We start from the raw sequence: 21,111 nt of genomic DNA, 5'->3' as shown, positions 1-21,111 counted from the left end.
GGACAGCCAGGGCTGTTACACAGAGAAACACTGTCTTAGAAAGAAAGAAAGAAAGAAAGAAAGAAAGAAAGAAAGAAAGAAAGAAAGGAAGGAAGGAAGGAAGGAAGGAAGGAAGGAAGAGGAGGGAGGGGGCTGCCTTGCATAAGCTGGATAACACTGACTCTGCAGCCACCATGACCTTGGACTTTTACAGTCTTCAGAGCTATGAGAAATATTTGTTTGTTGTCTTGGCCACCCATATAATATTATCATGACTTGTCTAAGACAAGAGGATTAATATTCTACATTATGATAAGGGAACAGAGTCATAGTCACAGACAGGTTCATTAATTTGCTTATGGTCACAAAGCTCATAAAAAGTAGAGTTGGGATTTCTCCAGGGTAACCTCGCATTAGAGTCTGTGCTCTTAACCACTGTTGTTACTATGATTCATCTGATAGCTATCATTTAAATTAATTAACTGCGGACTGTCATGCTAGCTGGTTGATAGGAAAATACCATTAAGAAGTTCACAGTTTGGAGGGGGGAGACCAAATGATAATGACAGTGCAGTACGATAAATGTGAGACCAATATGAGCAAATTATATTAGGAACACCAAGAAAACAGCAACCCTGTACTTTGTGCTTATTGTTTTCTTATTAAAAAACCAACACTAATAGACAGTGCAGTTTAGAAAGTGTTGCTAAATTTGCTACTGAGGCAAATGGGAAATCAAAGTGCTGCTAATGACTCTTTCCAAACTTAGTCTCTGGATATTCATGGGCCCTTATAGACTAACTTCATTAGCCCTCAGTGATGTTAACTTCTATTTCCACATGAGCATAGAACTGGGGTTTTGTAAAAGAAACACATGTGTAGAACTGGTCGACAAAACCTGTAATTATACTGCTATTAGTTATTGATGAAATCAGTTTTCTCCTCCCTTAGATGTCTTTTATTCTTCCTTCCATTTCTCCATTCTAAATTCTTTATCCTCATTCTTGCTTAGTGCCTCCAATCTCATGTCTCACAGTCAACACATTCAACCTGTGCTATCAGTATCATGGGACAGTGTGACACTTTTGCTAACCCATCAAGAGTACTGTAGCAGACACTCCCCATAATAAATGACAGGTTAACAAGAAAAAAAAAAAAAACAAAAAAACGTAACAGGTATATGTAACAGCACAGGAGTCTTTATGAAGTCATAAAGGCTCAGGGAAAACTGGTTCAGTGCTTATGTTTGTTGAAGAATGAATGGTCTGCTATGTAGGAATGTGATTGGGCAAATGTATGATCAAATGGAAAGGACCGTTGGTGGAAAACCCAGAATGCCTATCTTTTCAGAGTCTATCTTGCCTCTCTGTGTAGCTCCATCCATTCCTCTGGAAAAAACCAAGAACTGGACCAGGGACACAGGCACTGTGATAGGAATAGAGGTAATTTATTAAATACTAGAAAGGCATTCCCAAGAAAGGTAATGGGCAGGGCTGACTCCCAAAAGCCACCGTGTGTTGGGGGTTGGGATCTGGGGCAGCATCTTGACCTTTTAAGGTAATTTATTTAGCATGGTCCTTCTTACATGAAGATTTATCCCTGGTGGTAGGAGTTGCCTGTCTTCCTCTGCCAAGCAGCTTGTTTCATATGTTAATTGCTCTCCTGCCACATCAGCATGGGTGGGGGAGAGGGAAGGAAAAGGAAAGGGAGACAGCAAGATGGCTGAGAGGGAAAAGGTCCCTATGCTAAGCCTAATAAGCCGAGTTCAGACCTCCACATCTAAGCAGTAGAAGGAGAGAACTGACTCCCACAAATTGCATTTGACTTCACTTGAGAGCTTGTGTGAGAGTGCGCAAACACACACACACACACACACACACACACACACACACACACACACACACACACGGGGAGAGAGAGAATAAAAAGGCAACAAAAAACAAAAAAAGAAAAATAGAAAGTAGAAATCAGCTTTAGTAGAGTTATGTTTGTTCCCATTCCCATGGGAGGCGCTTTCCTTTGGTTTGTGGTAAAATGTCCTCAATCTCTACCTCCATGTGGACATGGACTTTTTTTCTTTATTTCTGTCTCTTATGGCTAAGACACTTTCCTTGCCCAAACTCTAATTAGGATTCTCTGACTTTTCTTCAGAGCTAGGCTTCAGGCTTTGTCTATAAAGACACCAGATGACTTTCAGCACAGATGAATTTGTCCCCTCTCCTCTGTCCCCAACCCTCTTTAAAGACTGAACACACAGCAGCTGAGTCTCAGCAACTCCAGGTTTTATGTTTTCCTGTCTTGAGAACATGTGGTAAATGACTATCTGGTCTGTTTCAGCTGACCTCTTAGAATAGGATCCTAGAATCCCAGTCTCTGGGAGACGGTTGGGGGCTACCTTTGAGTAGAGCCAGATAGCAAGCTCATGCGAACCAATCTTCCCAACTCATTTTCTACTTTTTATCTTTCCTTCCTTCCTCTTTGTGTCCCCACTCCCACCCTACCCTCTACTCTTTGTGTTAGGCAAGCACTCTGTCACTGAGCTATTTTCCCAATCCAATTTCTACTTCTAGTTTCTTTCTTTTCTCTTTAAAATGAAGTGGGGTTGAGTTCATGCCTGGTCATTTTTCTAACTGCAAAATGTATAACTGAATAAAATATGATTGTGGTAGTTTGAATGAAAATGGCCCATGTAGGCCCTAGAGAGTGGCACTATTAGGTGTGGCCTTGTTGGGGGAAGTATGTCCCTAGGGGTGGGCTTTGAGGTGTAAGAAGCTCAAGCCAGCCTAGTGGCTCATTTTCTCTTTCTGTTGCCTGCCTTTCCAGATGTAGAAATCTCAGCTACCTCTTCAGCACTATGCCTGCCTGTATACAGCCATCCTTCCCACCATGATGATAATAGAGAAAAAAAAAAAACCTCTCAACTGTAAGCCAGCCCCAATTAAATGTTTTTCTTTATAAGAGTACCCATGGTCATAGTGTCTCTTCACAGTGATAGAAACTCTAAGACCTTATCACTTTAACTAGTTCTGGATTTGTTCATGTTTGACACTTGTAAGGACACTCCTTAGGTTTGGGTTCATCCTAATTCAGTATGACCTCATCTTTGTAGCCTGAATGTCTAGAAAGAATGAGGCTATCACAAGAGACACTTGTGTCTCTCACTCTAACAACCTGGACTATCAAAACAAGATACCACAAGAATTAGAATTTCCCCCAAAGAATTTCATGTTGGGATCAGGAAAAAGCTGAAGCGTGGTACTAGCCATAGGGGGAACTTGCCTCTCAGTAAGAAAGAACAAAGAGCTTTCACACAGCACTGACAACTTGTCAGACCATCTTGCAGGAAACACTGGAGGTAGGCAATAAAGGTGGGACCACAGCATGAATGGAGCTGATGTAACTACCTGTACATGCCCCCTGTCCTTCTTTTTCACATTACACATTACACTCATGTTAGGGCACTGAGCATGGAGTTGGAGGGAATGTTAGACCTCTTTGTTCCTCTTTCTACTCTACTATGTTCACATTGAATACATCTGGTTTTTCAGTACAACTGGTTTATTTAACTGGATTATTAAGGATAGGTGGTCAAATGCAGCTTATTGAAGATGTCACAGCCTAGGGCCTGATACTCAATAACTGATAACCATCATAATCTTAATTTCTCTAGATAGTGTTTCCTTTTTCTAATACATGGACTTATTCCATTTGCTCCACCCTGAAAGGGACACTACTTGCCAATGAAACAAGCTAAAACATAACTGTGCCCCCCATCAACTTCTTCCTGTCAAAAACAGTCAATAGGGCTAGAGAGTGTGCCTCTGAGGTAGAACATGTGGTTAGCGTGCACAAGATTCTGGGTTTAACTACCAGCACTCCCAACAAGAGGAAACTGCAAACAGTGGACAAATATTCAGATGGAAATCTCTTTTTTAGGATGCCAGCAGGTATGTTTTACCACAGCACCATTGTTCACAACAATGCAGGTGACTCTGCATGTCAGAAACATATTTTTTTATCAGCCTTAAATATTGCCAATTTGCTGTTGACCTCAGTTCTTACAACAAGGTACTGATGGACACTGTTACAGTGCGGGAGGTGGGGGGCATGTACAAGTGTTGGAGCAATTGCCTGTGCCCACATATGTGAGGAGGACAGAGGTCAATGGTGAGTGTCTTCTTTGTATCCTTCTCTACCACATGCTTTTTGTTTTAGACAGGGTCTCTCATTGAACCTGAAGGTCACAATTTCATCTAAACTTGCTACCTAGCAAGCCCTTAGGGTCAGCCTGGATCTGCCTTCCCTCCCCACATGTGTGCCACTGTGCCCAGTTTTTATCTATAGGTTGGGGACCCAAACCCAAGTCCCCATTCTTGTTCAGTAAGTAAGCACTTTACTCATTGAGCCATTGCCCCAGCCTGAACCCTGTTTCTAAGATTCTAGATATCCGGTTTAAGATCACAGATGATGCCCTCTAGAAGGGATCAGCCACACCTTATGTCTTATATAGTATCTTCTCTATTGCTTAACTTCTAGCATGTTCCAGCCTCATGGTAGGGTGGGATAACAGAACTAGCTTTGCACATTAAGGCCTTATATCTTGTCAATTTCCCCTAATAATGTAAACTCAGAGAGAGAGCCTTCTACTCTAAATTCAGAGACCTCTTCTTCCTAAGTTCAGAGACACTTCACCTCTCACATTTATAAATGTAAGAAATGCCCTTTGCTTTCTGAGTTTTTGTTGCATCTCTGATTCCAGCTTCCTCAGCTCTAAGTGGCCAGAATTAATAAAGTAGTCGATTACCTGAAATATATCTCAGCTCCTCTCAATAGTGAAGAAATACTTTGTTTACTTTCTTTCCTCATTTAACAGACAGGTGATTTGGAAAAACCATCTTCAATCCATTGCGATCATTATCCAATTTGTTACTGAGGCAAGTTCTATTGATTACCCACTGAATGGCCAGTGTCTATGTATTTCTTGATAATAATTGTTTTCCCAGAAGGACAATGTGAATAACCTCTGGAGTTGCAGACCATGGTGAATCTAAGGTAATGGAAATGTTATTGGTTGTCAAAGTCTGGACTGGATGTCTCTAGGTTCTTGTTCTCTAAATCCAAAGAACTAAAGATAAGGGCTCACACAGATTTGCAAAGGTAACAAGATAGCTTTCTTTGAAGACAGTGTTAGTACAAATCAGAGAAGGACACATGGACAAGGTTGTCAGTGAGCCACATGAATGGGAATACTCAAGGGCTTCTACAATTGTTTGGGGCTTACTTTTATGGTGTTCAAGAGAAAGAGAAGTTTGAAGTGTAGCATGGGAAGTTCTCTATTTTAATAGATAGCTTATATCATGTAATTTTTCTACTATGCATATTATTTCCTATAATGCATTTGATTTTGTTCATATGCATGTCCAATTATGCATCATCAAAAGGGTACTCCCTTCTATTCTTCATACCCAGATATAGTGGGGACACACTTGAATAGAAACTGTCCACATTTCATTGTCTCTAAGGATGGAGAATTCTACACTATTTCTCAGAACTGGAAGTGCAGTACATGTAGCAGCAGGTAGATGTTTGAAGGGGTTCTGAGGTCACTAAGTGTATTTCCTGATAAAAGGGTGTGTAGAACCTGCAGGTAAGATGTTAAACCACCAAATGCATATATAAAAGAGAGGTGTGTATAACCAGATCAAATGGAGTCCAACAATCCTCTGTGCTTGAACATCTCAGAGACACATCTTTTGCCCTCTTTATAATCCTCTACTGCTTTAGACTTCCATGTGACCCTGTTCTGACCAATTAAATCTAAAATAGGACCTGAAGGAGGTTATTCACCATTAAGAGAGAAATGCCCAGAGAACCGACAAACACTGGGACTGATAATGTCAAGCTTTTAAATAGACAGGAGCCCAAGCATCTGCATGTTAAGGCCCTCCCTTTCAGCAGAAATTCTCCTTTCTATATCCAAATGCTTCTCTGATTGATCCTCTCACCAAATTCAGTTACCTTTTCCATGTTTAAATGCATTTCCTATTTTTGGCTTTATTTCTGCTCAATCAAGTGTCCATCATTTCTCACTAGACAATTAAAACATTCTAATTAGCCTCCCTGCTTCATTCTAGCCCCATCTATTCCCTGTGGGCCCACCAGAGTAATTGTTCTGAAACACAGTTCATGCCCTCTGCTCAACAGCTTTCCTCAGCTCCCAATTACTTAGAGAATAAAGTCTAAACTTGTTAGTGCTAATGAGCTGGCCTCAATCTATTTTTTCTAGTCTCATTTACTTTTATGTCCTCGTGTATTCTATACTTTGTACTGCAAAATTATGAAATGGGAGAAAAGAGAGTTTTTGGATATGATGTAGGCTTCCTAGGCTCAGGGGCATACCCTGCATAGTTGAGATGCTGGGCAAATCAAGGGCCATAGCTACCCTAAGCTAGTACCTGCTGTGTCCTTTGGCTCAAAAACTTGAAAAATTAATTTCATAGACAGTAGAAGAGCGAATTTAGACTAGATTGGGCAAGGATAGCCATCAATAGGAGGATAAGTTTACAAAGTGTTCTAATTATAGACTTATAGATGAGAGTACAAAAGACAGAAGGCAAGGCAGGTCACAGAAATGGGGTGATCTCAGTTTGCTAGTCTGGGCCATTTTTACAGGATTTATGGAAAGACTGCATTGAGATATGGGGAGATAAGCTGATCAGCCCACTAAGCCCATCCATGAAATGCCCAGGATCATTTTGGTTTTGGTCAAATGCTCTTACGTAGCTTCTAGGCTTTGGGACTGTCTTGTATTGAATAAAGGAAGAAGGCAGATAACAAGAACTCAGAGCAGGAGCCAAACTAACTTCTGACATTTTTTACTCCAGTTAGGACAAAATTGAGGCCACATTTCGACTTGGAACAAGAGCAAAGATGCCCACCACTAACCTGCTGCAGCAGGTCCCTCCCCTGTTTTCATCAACTGAATCTCTGTACACTCCTCTCTGATCGATCTGAAGTCTTGTGGTAATCCTGTTTATCTTCCAAGTAGCTTGACTCTATGTGACCTTTCCCAGGAAGTTTTCTATAGGTACCCAGGAGGCACTACATGAATGAATGAATGAATGAATGAATGAATGAATGAATGAATGGAAAATAAAGGGGAAAGGAAAGGACATGACTGCTCCTAGGTAAGGTGGAGGAAGAGGTTTATTGTAGATAAGTGGGAGGTCATAGTCAGAGCAGGGAAATCTGGTGGAGTCCAGAGTGGATAAGCAGACCCACCTGGGCCATGTGGGCAGAGGAGGAGAAGGGACAGGGGAGAGAAAGGGACTAGATACAGCAGTTGTTGTAATTCAAAAAACATCTCAAAGAGAAGTCATGTCGTGCAACAGGGCTCACATAGGAGTTTTATTACAAGAGAAGAGAGAATGGGTAGAAAAAGGGGCACAGAGAGGGGCAGAGACCAGTCCCTGGGGACAAGAGTGGTGAAAGAGAAAAAGAGAGGGGGGAAGAGAGAAAGATGGGAGGTGGGCGGGGCCCTTTTAAAAGGGAACGTAGTGAATGTGGACAGCAGGTGTTCTTAGTGGCTGCAGCTGAGGGTGTATCCTGTCAGAACCCCAAGGCCAGTACAGATGCCTGAATACTAATAGCAGCCAAGAAGAAAAAGGTACAAAAAGGGCAGGCAACCGAAACATTATATAGGGAAGGGCAGCTGCGGGGAGGGCAGCCCACTCCCTGGGCTGAAGAGTTCAGGAGGGCAGAGTATGCCAGCCACATCCTGTGGAGACTGAGAAATGCTGGGAGGACCTGCAGGTCAGGTCCACTTTTACATGCTAAATAAGCACCTCAGCAGTTTGTCCTGGGTTTGAAACTTAGCATTAACCATAAAATTTCATATAAAGAGTAAAAAGAGAGAGAGAAAGCTGACTAAAATATATACATATATGTGTATAGGGTATTGAAATATTCTAATACAATTTATTCTTAATATTTTACACATATGAGTATCATGTTGCTAATGAAAACAAAGCTGATACCAATATTAAAATTGTGACCTGGATTCTAATTTGGTGTATATTCAGCTTTAATACAATATTCTTTGTACTTTATTGTGAAGAAGTTGCTCAAAAGAGAATATGCAGAAAACACAGGAATATATTGTTGAAGGCCTAATACTGGAAAAAATGAGGTATATTTAAAATTACATAATAGGGTTGGGAAAATAGCTCAGTGGTTAAGAGCACTGGCTTCTTGTCCAGGAGGCTCAAGTTCCATCCCCAGCACTCACATGGTAGCTTTAAACTGTCAGTAAATCAATAATGCTAGTTTCAGGAGATTCCATATCTTCTGGCTTCCACAGTTAGCAGGCACACAGATAAATATGCAGCTAAAACACTCATACACATTTTAAAAAATGCACATGGTTTGGGGATTTAGCTCAGAGGTAGAGCCCTCACCTATCAGTGAGCAAGGCCCTGGGTTTGGTCCTCAGAAAACAAACAAACAACAAAATGCACGATAACAATCATCTGTAGGGTACATTTGGTAGGTTGCACCCTCTGCCTCAGCCTGAAGGCAAGCTAAGGGATCCTGGGAGTTTCTCTGTTTCTTAACAGTGTCAGAGACAAGAAAAGGGGTAAAGAAAGTCGGGGCTGGGGGGGGGGGGGGGGAAAGGGAGAAAGAAAGAAAAAGAAAAGCAGTTACCTGAATGAAAACAGGCAAGTAAAGAAGCCAGTCTGTGAGTGTATAGGGAAAAGGTCATTCCAAACTGCCTAAGCTCTGGGGAAAGGACAAACAACAGGAGAAAGATAAAGGAGAAAAGGGCTTGTGAGCTGCCAGAGATAACGAGAATGATCCTTTTATTTTTACTATTATTATTAGCAAATAGGAACTTTCTTCAAGCCCATGAGGGAATGGTGGCTTTTGTCTTGGGAAAAGGAATTTCTTGGGGAACCAGACATTACTCAAGGACAGAAAATATCATTGCCTTTAAAAGTATTGATACAATTTGATAAGAAAAAGGCGAACCTGGTGTGGGAGTGGATGCCTTTAATCCTAGCAGAGGCAAGGCCAGCCTGGCCTACTTATGGAGTTCCAGGTCTGCCAGGGCCACACAACCTTGCCTGACTCAAAAGCCAAAAACCAAAACAAAGAAACAGAATTGGGGGGGGGGGGGGTGAAGAAAAAAGAAAAAGAAAAGAAAAAAAAAAGTGTGTAGACATTATGTATTACAAGGTCAACATCACAGTTTTCTGAATGATTCCCACTAACAAGTGTTTTGTTCCAGAATATTCAATGTTATCTAAGAATATAAAGAACTGTAAACTGTGTGTGGGGGTGGGGGGCAAACCACTTTCAAAAGTTTCTTTTGTCCTTTTTTGCTTAATCTACATTAACTTTAAATTTTTTAAATGTTTAAAAAGTCCTCAACATGTTCTAGAACAGTGTGTGATAAAATAAGCCGTAATTACAGCTTACATTGCATGCTTAGCCTGTATAAAGAGAATCCCCCGCATAGTGTGTAGGTCTGCGGCACAACTTCTGTGGGCACCGTACAAAGGCAGATGTTAATTAATTGGGCTCCAAGAGAACAAAGAATTCTTGATCAAATAAGCTTAGGAATGTCACTTACTAAATCCTGTTGTAGAGATCCAAAATTCACATTAGCATATTAAAAAAAACCATGAAAAGTCCCACAGTTTTTTTTTTTTTTAATTCCATTTAACTTTGTTCAAAGATAAAACATGCATTTATTTGTAATGAGGAAGAATTTCTTTCCCCTGGAACACCTATTAACAACTTCTTCCCAACAAGAGAAAATAAAATCATATAAAAATTAAGTGATTTTCTTTATCTCACATTAGAAAGGACTAAATGAAGGATTTGGGGGAGATGCCTCATTATTTTGAATTTTTTGCTATGCTTGAATTTGAACTCAATAGGAAAACTTTCAAAAATGCAGCTAATTAATTGATCTAACAAGAGAATTTTATTTCATTATTTATTTATTTATTGAGGTAGGGTTTTACTGCATTGCCCTGGCTATCCTGGAACTTGCTCTGTAGACCAGGCTGGCCTTGAATTCAGAGATCTACATGCCTTTGCCTCCTGAATGCTGGGATTAAAGGCATGTGTAAAAATTGCTGGATAAGAGAATTTTAAGATGAGAGACAATTTGAAGTATCTGGAAATGACAAAGAACTTCACATTCTATTTGACTGCCAACCACTGAGATTTTTAAAATTGTAGTAAATTATATGTGACATAAATTTCTCCATTTTAAGTTGTGTAAGTGTGGAAGGTGGAGACACCCAATACACTCAGATGGTTGTACTATATTCTTTTTCTACTTCTAGAACTCTCCATTACCAAAATAAAACCACTGGATCCACTCAGTAACTCCCTTTGAAGCCTTTTTCTTTGGTGGCTCTATGAACTTGGTGGCTTAGGATATCTTACATCAATAGAAACATGATGGTTATCATTTTTTTCTGCCTTATTCCATTCCCATACTGTTTTTAAAGATTATTTTCTTTGGTAGCATATGTCAGAATTGAATGATTTTTTTCACATTTATTTTTAGATCTATGTATTTACTTTTATATGTATAAATGTATTACCTGTGTGCATGTATGTACAGCATGTGCATGCCTGATGGATCTCCTGGAACTAGGGTTATGGATGTCTCTGAGCCATCTTGTGTGTGCTGGAAAGTGAACCTGGGTTCTCTGTGAGAGCAACTGCTCTTGAGTGCTGAGACATCTATGCAGCCTGAGCAAAGGACCTGGTTTTATTTTTTTGGGGAAAGCATCTCACAATGTAGCCTCGGCTGGCCTGGAACTCACTAAAACCCACCTGCCTCTGGGTGGGTTCCCCAGTTCTGGGATTAAAGATGTGTGCTACCACACCCAGAAGAATTGCATTATTTTTAAAGGATTGAGAATGAAGCAGGCCAATAGCAAGAGGTCCTTGAGAATCATGAAAGTTTTCTCTTCCCCGGCAGACATAGCTGGGGAGTTAGGGTACAAGATGCTCTTGGTCACACAAAGCTACCACTGAATTAGTGGCTCCAAGTTTCTTGTTTCTTGTGAATCTGAAGGACAAATTTCACGAACCATAGGGTATGTGAGTTTTCATAATAGAAATTATTCTAGGTTCATTTGTGGGACCTTAACAGAAATATAGCATGTGAGGCTACTGAAGAGCAAGAGTGGGTCCCAGAGATGCACTGCCATCAAGGATCCATGTGAGAGGATTAATAAGGTGTTTATAATTTGAAGTATGAAGGGTTGGGCCCATCACTCTAATTGGTTCACCCACAAGGTGTTCAGATGCTCTCACTTTCCATCACAGGCAGTGATCTGCATTTGAGCTGTATAGAAAGGAAAAAAGATAGTAAGAAACAAACGAGGGCAAGAAGCAGGGCCTGTTTTCTAGCCTCCACCCAGGACAGGGCCAAGGACATTTCTTCTGGCCAGAGGAAAGAATCAAAGCACTTGTCTCTAAACTACCTGACTAGTTTCCATTCCCATCAATAATATTCTCACTGTAATATATACATATGTACATATATATATGTTTATATAGATATCATGTTTTGTTTATTTTGTTGATATACATATAAGTTGTTTCTTCTTTTTGGTTGTTATGAATGAGAAGTAATTCTTCCTTATACATACTAGTGATAAAACAGACTGCCTTCATTTCAGAATTGAAAGTCATTTTATAGTAAAGAAAAACTAAATTAATTTCTATTTATGATTAAATATGTTTTTCAAGGATTGGACTATCCCCTACCTGTAACCTACTACAAATCTTTTTATATTGTTGGTTCCAGGAAATAGAAAATACATCCTCATTTAAAAAGCTTACTATGACCATTTGTTGCTATGGCTACCTTGTTATACTATCATGTTATGGCTACCTTGTTTTGACCACCTTGCAACCATATCTTTGTTTCAGTGAGTTGTTATGACCAACTTCTGTAACCCTGCTTATTTGCCTGCCAAATCCCCTATTTTGAAACCTTCTACTCTAAGCTATGAAAAACCCTTATCATACCTTGTCCCATTGAACATAACCTCTTGAACCCTGTCTTTAGGTAGAAACAGCTCATGTACATCAATAAAAAAAGCTTGTTCTAATTAATTGCTTGCCTTAATTAATTTGGTCATGATGATTTGAGTAGGTGAGGTGGTCTTTCTCCTAGAATCTGTGGGATTAAAACAAGGTTCATGGCCGAGGCTATTATAACAAAGGACAAATTAACAAAATTAACAAGGTCACTGGTATGTGCCTATAGTTCCTGGTACCTCATGAATTCTGAGGCCAGTTGAACTGCATAGTGAGGACCAGTCCAACCAGGGTTGCATAATGAAGGAAAACAGATAAACCAACAACAGAGTAATGAGCAGAAAGCACACACATAATACTGACAGAACAGATAGTTCCCCTTAGGCAATAAGGACAACCCATGGTGGATCATTAGCTAGTCATGTATCATTTGACTCTCACAGCTTGGGTCCCAGAACCCTAGCTAGGGGCAAGAAGGATTGGAAAAAGGACAGACACAGATGATGAACAGTGAAGCTGAGTTCAGGTGGCATTCTATTAACACTACTATAAAATTGGCCCCTTGATGTGTTTATTAAGTATAGGACAGGAAGGGTTAGCTAGTCTTGGTAGGAAAGGAGGTCTCTGTAGGCAGTAGTCTAAGGCTGTGACCATCTGGGAAGAGGAAGCCATATTTGCTAGTTTCTATCATGAACATTCTATTTGGACACCGACTGGGTAATATGGGTTTGCCAATTTCTCATGGGTCCTAAAGATGGCCACTCCCATGTCAAAATACACATTCACTCAAGACTTCACTCATTCATGGCTACCTCCACTCCTTATCTGGCGCCTAAATGGGCTAGTAGCTCTCTGATTGGGACAAGGGAACATAGATAACTTATATGGAGTCTTGACTGGCTTGTGTTCAAAGATTATTGAGAAAAAAATTAGACTAAGACCATAAAAAGGGGGGAGTAAGAAAAATTGAACATCAAATGTGTCTATAGTAATGTAAGTGTGATTAGTATTTCTCTGTTACCTCATATTGGTCAGACTGTCACAGTAAATAAAGTAGAAGAGTAACAAGAAAATGGATTAATTCCAATAAAGACTACCTCCACCTCTTTCCAGTTCCTGCCATAAGATCTACAAAAGCCAAACAAGTCAAAACATAATGGTGATATTCTTTCCCTGAAACCTCTCTTACTCTAGAGAGTGCTTTTCTTCTTACTTTTCCTCAACAAATCTGTTTGCTTTGCTTATTACTTTATCATATTGCCCTTTTCTCATTAAGCATGAGTCAAAGAACTTGGAAGCCATTAGGTTAGTGTGATATTTATGGCTGTTGATTGTCCAGAGGATCTTAGTACCCTGAGCTAAGCTCACCACAAATACAAAAAGACACATCTCAAAAAATCCTTATCAATGTCTATTTTAGGTTTAATGAGAAACTTCATAAGGAAATAAAGACTCCAAAGAAGGAGGTTAAACTTGTGGGGTTTCATGCTAGATTTGGTCAAGATGTGGATAGTAACAGAGCAATTGGGTTAGATAAATGAGTCTAATAATAGTAAGGGGGGAGACATTTATCAAGATTTATTTGTTCAGATTTTCCTTGGTACCCTGTCTTGGTTTCTTTCCTTTGGGTACAGGGAGAGCACTTTCACATGAGCGTCTTATGAACTCCATCAACAGATCTGAAAATCTTTTCTAAGTTTGATGACCTGATCAGATAGGTTTGGTGGAAGTAGAGATACATACCTCCCACCACCCACCCCTTCAGCTCTGAATACTTTGGAGGTAATGTGGTTTGTGTTTGCCCCCCTCCCTTACATTTATAATGGAATATTTGATACAAACAAGGAGAAAGGACTTATTTTAAGTCACAGTTTCAGTTATTTCAGTCCATGATTCTTGCCTCCACTGATTCTGGTGGACCTGTGGTAAGGCAAAACACCATAGCAGCAGGAGCATGTGAAGAGGCTAACCATCTCATATGGTTACATGGACTAGAATGAGGAGGAGGAAGAGGAAGAGAAGGAATGCAACTGTGAACCAGGTATAGACTTCAAAGATATAACCCCAATGGCCAATTTCTTCTAGCTAGAACCACCTGAGTAGCACTCCATAATAAAACCATAACATACTGAATTTGGTTCACAGTAGCTGTGGAGATACACACACACACACACACACACACACACACACACACACACACATTAATATACATACATATATACATACATACATTTCTCCTGTACTAGTTCAAACAGTCAAAATTTCCAGTTTGGATGAAGGACAGGTTCCCAGTGTTCTACCCCATCAGGGGTACTCCTGCCAGTTGATGTCTGCTAAAGAAAGAAGAGTTACTCTTCCTTAATTATATTGCTGTTAATAGGATGTTTGTGTCCCTGTGGTTTGTCATAAACCCATATGAATATGGGTAGCACTCATTAGACTTAGAGTTTATTAGTAACAGTTTCTAAAAGGATATAAAGTAGGGTGATGCACTATAGGAGCTATGAGGGAGGGAGGAAGTAGTAGATGGATATGATAAATATACATTGTATAAATGTACAAAACGTTCAAAGGATGAAAATATTTAAAAATAAAAGGCTAGTTCATGGCTCTTTCTAATTTTCACATTGCGTTTATGACAGAGAATAATGAAATCCAAAGCATGGATAAGGATTCCTTGTCAATTATAAAGTCATCAGGACTAACCTATGCAAAACCAAAGTACATATAAAGACTTATTGGTGTCCGTTACAAACAGCAACCTAATCCTAACTGGTTCGAAATTTCTGCAGTATGAATCTGACTGTCCTAGATAATACAGCTTCTCTTGATTATTGATAAATGTTTTATCCATATCAATTCTTCAAGATTTCTCCTTAATTATATAAGCATTCTTAATCTTTTTTTCAATAGTTATTTTTTCTTAAATACACCAGAGTCCTTTAAGTTTCCAATTAGGAACCTGCATTCTCATGAGCTGTAGCTCATGTTGACCTCTGGTTTTCACCAGTCCACCACAGCACACAGGAAGACCAAGATGTCAGATATCTCAGTTACTGTCTTTGCACTGATAAGTAGCATGTTTCCTATGGCAGTATAGGTGATTTGTGTCAGAATTACTTGTGTTCAATAAAAATTAGCATAATTCATATATTGATATATAATAAGTATCAGAAATAGGAATATATCTTACTAATCATTGTTGGCTTATTATTTTGTCTCTAGGATTAATTTTAATTTGTGGATTAATAATTTGCTTATTTATTTTGTTCTTTTTCTTTTTTGAGACAAGGTCTCACTATATAGCTCTGTCTGTTCTGGAACTCACAATGTAGACCAGGTTGGCCTTGAACTCACAGAAAGCCTTCTCCCTCTGTCTTCCAAGTGATAGGATGAATGGCATGCATCACTATGCCAGAATGTGGATTAATAATTTATGAGGACAGCTGGGTGTTGGTGGTGCACACCTTTAATCCCAGCACTCAAGAAGCAGAGGCAGGAGGATCTCTGTGAGTTCAAGGCCAGCCTGGTGTACAGAGCAAGTTCCAGGACAGGCTCCAAAGCAATGCAGAGAAACCCTGTCTTGAAAAAAAATTTTAAAAAATAATATGAGGACAACAGTGGTGGCACATGCCTTTAATCCCAGCACTCAGGAGGCAGAGGCAGGTGGATCTCTATAGTTTGAGGCCACCACATTCTACAGAGTGAGTTCCAGGAGAGCCATGGCTATACAGAGAAACCCCACTATTGTAGAATATTAGTTGAAGATGTGTTACATTTGTTTATGCTGTGGAACATTCGTTTAATAATGTAAACTTGTGTTGCATTCTTTTACATTGTGTTTGTTTAACTCAGTGAAGCTGTGTTACTTTGCCTGTCTAAAACACCTGATTGGTTTAATAAAGAGCTGAATGGTCAATAGCAAGGCAGGAGAAAGGATAGGCAGGCTGGCAGGCAGAGAGAATAAAGAGGAGGAGAAATATGAGGGGGAGCAAGATCAAGCAATGAGAAAAGGATAGGCCAGCCAAGCAGCTACTCAAACAGCTACAGAGTAAAGACATATATCTATATACTTTTATATAGATATATATAAAGATAAAAACCCAGAGGCAAAAGATAGATGGGATGATTTAAGTTAACAAAAGCTGTCTAGAAACAAGTCAAGCTAACGCTGGGCATTCATAAGAAAGAATAAGCTTCTATGTTTATTTACTTGGAAGTTGAGTGGCAGGTCCCCAAAACAGTAAAAGATGAAAAAAACAAAAACAAAAAGACCTAACACCTCAAAACAAACACAAAACTTGAAATACCCAATAATTTATGAGGAAGTTATGAATAATAAGACCCATATAAGTACTTTATAACCTCAATAATTTGCTGTTCTATTAAGTTTAAAAGCCAATTTAGAAAAAGAGAAAGCAGAATTCAGTTAAGTAACCTGGTTCTTAGAAGATAGTTACTCAACTCAATTTCACTACTCATTTAAAGTTTCTAAATGTGTCCTAAACATATGCTGCTGCTATGATAACATCAGACCAAGGAATGAACTACTAATAAAACTCATATTTAATTTAAAATCTAGAATATGTTGATTAAGGATTTTCATAGCATAAAAAGAAATTGAGTGATTTGAGGTTTGTCTTTTTTCATTGCTCTGTTCTATTTCTGTAGAGAAGATAATCTTTGCGATTTAAAAATACCATAAAGATAAAGCAAAGTAATAATTTGGTTCATCAGTCCTAGATAAACAGGAGTTGTTCAAATTTTACTTGTATATAACATAAGATTAAAAAATTCAAAGTAGGGGATGGAGAGATGGTCAGCTAAGAGCACTTGCTGGCCTCCTAGGGGATCCAAGTTTGTTTGGCAGCATTACATCAGACAACTCACAATTACCTGCAGCTCCAGCTCCAGGGGATCCAATATCTGTTTCTTTCCTCCACAGGTACCACACACATGTGACACCATCACACGCGCGCGCGCGCGCGCACACACACACACACACACACACACACACACACAGTTGATTGGGCATATTACCTCATCATGCACTAGCTCAGTGTATGATTGACTCTGGGTTCCATCCCCAACACCCTTATCCGCCCAAAAGAAACTGCAAAGTTAATAGCACGTGATACAATAACATGATGCTAAAGCATGAATAACCAAAATTAAGTAAGATTTTAAATAGACCAAAGACTGCTAGACTCTTGAAGATATGAATGTGAGAACTATAATTTCATGAAGTTTTTATCCAACTTGCATTGCCATTGCATGGAACAAAGCATTCTATATTAATGTTTAAAATTTTAAGAATATATGTCTTAGTGACATAGAAAACACCAAGCAGTCCTTTGAAGTTAATTGAAAACTCATTGTGTGCTTGCAATGTAGTCTATATTGTTTTCTTTCTGGTAATAAGCAAGACAATGTCTGTCCTTGTGAAACAGCCTGTGAACTGTAAAAGATCTATTAAAGTAATGAGAAAGATGATCAATAGTCATACTGGCTTCTTAAAGCAACATCTGTATGGTAAATGAACCTCAGCCAAGCAGCAGTGATGAGAATGGATATGTTTTACTCTCTATTTCACGGTCTAAAAGAGCCTGTGATTCTGCTTCCAAACAAGAAGCAACAGGTCCAGTACACATCATGGTATTAAAGTGTTAGGTTTCAAACCCTGGACAATGGCTGAGATGCTTATTTAACTTACCAAAGCAGACCTGGCCTCCATGTTCTCCCAGCATCCCTCAGTCCCTACATGTTACAGGGTATGGTTGGCATCCCCTCTCTGAGATCTCCACTCCAGAGGCTGGGCTGCCCTCCCCCAGAGGCTCTTCCCTATAGAATAGGACAGTTTGGTTCCCTGCCCTTTTAGTTCCTTTACCCTCCTGGCTGTTGCACCTGGTCCCCTTCTCTTCCTCTTCCTTCCCCTCCCCTTCTCCCCACATCCCCAGTTCAGTCTGCTCATGCTCACTCTGGACTCTCCCAGGTGCCTTTGTCTCTGGCTATGCTCTCCAGCATATGTATAATAAACTTTATCCTTCACTATCCTTAGGGGAGGTCATGTTCCTTTCCTTTATAATTTCCTTTTTTCATTCTTCTGGTACTGAGTAGCATAAATGAGTTCTATCCCTAGAAACTCAGCTGCTCAGGACCAAGCTGCTGATCTGACTCTCGTGAGGAATGTGGGTCATTTGATTTTTCTGGCTTTTGTTCTAGAGAACTACAAAACTGCCGCCAACTAACAATTTGAGCATCCGTAGAAAGGCTACCATAAATGCCCTTCCCGGATAGTGAGATCAGCAACTAACTTATCCATGGAGCCCTCATCTGATACCTGTTGGAAACAGGAGCAAACACCCATACATAAACACTGAGTCAAACTAGAACCCAGATGCAGATGGAGAGGACAAGACCAGGCAGCAGAAACACATAGAGACAGACTACCTGAACAAGGAGGAGCTAACAGGCTACCAGACTGATAGCTGGGAAGCCAGCATGGGACTGACTCAGGCCCCCCTGAATATGGGTCTCAGCTAGAAGGACTGAGCAGTCTAAAGGACCTCAGACAGTGGAGCCAGGATGTATCCCTGGTGCACAAAAGGACCTTGCTAACACATCCCCCATGGAGGGATAACTGCCTTAACCTAGAGACAGGAGAGAAGCCCTAGTCCCTACTTCGCATGACCTGTCAAGATCAACAATGACCCCAACTGGATGGCATTCCCCTACATATGGAATTGGGATGGGGGATGGGAGGGGAGGGTGGTTAGGGTGCATGTGAGAGGGCAGAGAGGGTAAAAGGGAGAGAAGGAGAAAGAGAGAGAGAGAGAGAGGGACAGAGGGAGGGAGAGGGAACTGGGATCCACATGTAAAATAATAAATTAAATAAAAAAGATGCTTTGACTCCAAAATTTAAGTTCAAGGACAAGTTACTGGGGAAAAGGATTTCTATTTTTGTTTCCACAGAAAATGAAAAGCTATGGATTCCTTCCAGACTAATGTGGTTTGATCATGCCAGACCACCTGAAACAGTACCAGGTGATCCTACATTCAAAACAGCTGGACAAAGCAGCCTTACAGACTACAGCCAGGATTTCTGCATCCTCTTAGAATCCCCCATGACAGCGCCCCTTACCAGCAGGAAGTAGTTTGGAAAGAACGATGCCCAAATTCCCAAATATTGTCTATAAATGTTTGTTTTCATTTAAATGGACTTGGTTATATAAAATAAATAAAAATAAAAAATAAAAAAAATTGTGAGCAGCTGTGCCCATGCCTCCTCTGCCGTAATGGACTATGACCTCAAGCTGTGAGCCAAAGTAAACCCTTCCGTAAGTTGTTTTTGTCAGAGCAGGAACAATACAATTAATACAATGATTAAGCCTTAGTTAAGTTCTTTCTAACTCATATGTCTGAATTTACTTGGTCAATCCAGAACCATAAACACAAAGGATGGGTTATGCTTAAACAGTGTGCTGATATTCAGTTTATAGGAGAAAGGGCTTATATGAGAATTTGACAGCTGTCTTGATAAACGTCAAGAACTGCCTTAAGTAAGAGACTGTGTGACCCAAGAATCATCCAAGAAGGAGGAAAACTATTCAAACTATTTAAGACAGAGCAAGGTGTGGTGGATGCATACGTTTAGTTCATTATTCAAGAGGCAAAGGCAAGTGGATCTCTGTGAATTTGAAGCCAGCCTGGTTTAAAAAAAGATAGAGTTTCAGGGATGAAAAATTTGATTGTGTGTATATGCACACATACACACACTGAATGCAAGGTGGTAGGTGAGTCATCTATATCAACTATATCAACTTCCCTCCATCCAGGGCTCAGAGAACTTCACAGAAGAGAGGGACAGAAGAAATGAAGAGGTGGCAGATGGGGAGGAGAGCTGAGAAATGTTGATATGCAGGTATCTGTATGACCTCTTATGTTATAGTTTTTTGGTTATAGTCTTTTGGTTATGTACCTAAAAATGGCATTGCTGGATCATGTAGTTAGTACTATCTTTCATACTTGAGTGACCATTATCTTGTTTTACATCTTTCACAGTGGTTCCAATTCCTCTACATTCTCATCAACAGTTACTATTTTTATTTTAAAAACAAAATGGTGGATATGAAATGTTACTTTTTGTGGTTTAGGTTTTCATTTTTCTAATAGTAAGTAAGATTGATTGACTTTCATGTGCTTATTAGCCTTGGTTTTAATTTCTTTGTTGATTTTGAAATATCACCATATTAGTCAGGGTTTTCTAGTCCATAAGTTTTCCAGAACTTTTGGAATGTGTATATAATATGTAAGGTATATATTGCATAAATATAGAACTTATTGGAACAATTTATAGGCTGCAGTCCAACTAATACAACAATAGCTAGATGTTGGGAAGTCCAAGAATCTAGTACCATGAGTATTCAGGATATGAGCCTGGGTATTTCAGCTGGTCTTTATATGCTGGAATCCCGAAGAAGCAGGCTCCAGTGCCAGCAAGGTGAGGGCAAGCAGGCAGAGAGCAAAAGCTTCCTTCTTCCATGTCCTTATATAGGCTTCCAGCATAAGTTGTGACCCGGATTAAAGGTCTGAATTAGAAATGGATTCACCCACTCCAAACCAAGCAGAATACCTCTCATAGGTGTGCCCTCCACTTCCGGATTGTAGTTCACTCCAGATATATATATATATAGTCCGGTTGACAACCAAAAAGAGCCACCGCAATCACCACTAACATTGATCTTGTGCATACAAGCATAGGAAAATATTTTCATTATTGTGATTTATTAAGGATCAGGAGAAACAAATAGCCTTAATAGATGTTTATTCAGGGAGAAATAACTTACAACATAGACAGATGAACATCAGCAGGTCCTGGTCCCAAGGATGCCTCAGGATGCTCTTCTGTCTCCATGCTGCAAGCAAGAGACCTAGTTCCCCTAGGTAACTTCCACCCCTGTCCCCACCCCCAATGGGCGTGGTTAGTGCCACAGGTGCAGATAAAGTGAATATCTTTCTACACTTTATACTATTAGCAAACATCCAGATATACAAAATGCC

Source organism: Phodopus roborovskii, unplaced genomic scaffold, assembly GCF_943737965.1.
Source record: "Phodopus roborovskii unplaced genomic scaffold, PHOROB, whole genome shotgun sequence".
NCBI classification, from domain to species: Eukaryota; Metazoa; Chordata; class Mammalia; order Rodentia; family Cricetidae; genus Phodopus; species Phodopus roborovskii.
Note: the sequence above shows the minus strand (reverse complement) of the source record.